General features: G+C 43.3%; 1 protein-coding gene across 2 annotated transcripts in view; it reads right to left on the bottom strand.

The window, feature by feature from the left end:
* Window positions 1-236: 236 nt before the first annotated feature.
* The window catches only part of mlxip (MLX interacting protein), an 18744-nt gene continuing 17740 nt past the window's right edge, over window positions 237-1240 (bottom strand). For both annotated transcript variants that reach the window (XM_076025896.1, XM_076025895.1), the window contains exon 17: window positions 237-1240. This exon is cut by the window's right edge and continues 525 nt beyond it. The gene's annotated coding sequence lies outside the window, so the exon portion shown is untranslated.

The following is a 1240-nucleotide window of genomic DNA, read 5'->3' as shown; positions in this document are numbered from 1 at the left end:
CTACCACAGACTCCAGGGTGGAGTTGTCACATCAATCAAAAGAAGAAAAAACAAAAAACAAGGATATTTCTATCCACAGTCAGGGCAAACTATAGCTGCATTGTGAAGTGCATTTTTGATTTCTTACAGTAGTCAGATGATCAATTTTTTTGATAACTGTCATGAAGACAAGAACGAGGAAAAGGTTTGTGTTTGATTTGTGTACATGCAAAGGCAAAACTGCAGTGCACAACTGGCACTTTGGACAAACCAAAGGCAGGTTGCATTTTATTTTTTTTGGATCTCGTAGAAAAAGTAAATTCTCGCATTTAGAAGGTAAGAAAACTGCACATAAAAAGCTGCACATTTGTCAAATCTGAATAATCTGTAGATGTCCAACAACTTGGAGTAAACGTCTTTAGTCTGACATGAAAAAGTCAGAGACAAAAAAACAATGTCCGCCTGAGGAGTGCTGCGATACAACAGACAGACAAACAAACAATCATGACCTTAAAGCTGATAAAACACAACACTCTGCAAACTTTCAATCTCAAACAGTTATTAAGAGTCCAATGAAGTTTCCGGAAGCACAAAAAAACCCAAATGTGAGCAGACAGGTAAACAGTCTGATATGGCTTAAAAAATTTAAAAAAAAATCTGAGTCTGTGTGCAGGATGAGCAGTGGCATTTTTCCAACCTGCTGGCTGGTGTCAGCAGTACCCCGACAGGCCAGCAGGGGGCGGACCACTTAGACGAGAGGACTGAGCCCTGAGAGACACTGAACTGAAAACGAGGTTGTGCGTTTCTTCCATCACCTTTCTTTTCTTCTTCTCCCCGACTGCTTGTTGTGTTTGTTTGCGCTCCACCGACTCGTGAGAAGAAGCGCTTTGTGCAACAGAAAGGCGGGACACAAGAAAGAGGAAGCAAGTGGACGAGAGAGGGGGGTGGGGGGTAAGGACGGTCGGAGCACCTGAGTCAGGAGGCACAACGAGAGGCTGAGAGTCTCCCTTCAACCATCTCACTGTCTTCTTCTGCTGCTGCTGCTGCTGATGCCCACGTTCCTCCCAGAGAGCTCAGCTGGAAGTTTTTGCTTTTAAGAAACCGGAGCAGAAAACCAAACAACGAGAAAAAAACAAACAAACAAACAAACAAAAAAATCTTGAAAAAGCCACAAGGCAACGAGACTGCATCCAATCCGTTCAGTTTGTACCCCTGCAAGTTCATAAATATCGCTGCTCAGTCAGAACGGTTTCCCTTTTTG

Source organism: Nelusetta ayraudi, unplaced genomic scaffold (assembly GCF_046127955.1).
Source record: "Nelusetta ayraudi isolate G7.1 ecotype Tasmania unplaced genomic scaffold, CSIRO-AGI_Nayr_v1 ptg000018l, whole genome shotgun sequence".
NCBI lineage: Eukaryota > Metazoa > Chordata > Actinopteri > Tetraodontiformes > Monacanthidae > Nelusetta > Nelusetta ayraudi.
Note: the sequence above shows the minus strand (reverse complement) of the source record. Positions and strands in the feature narration are given on the sequence as shown.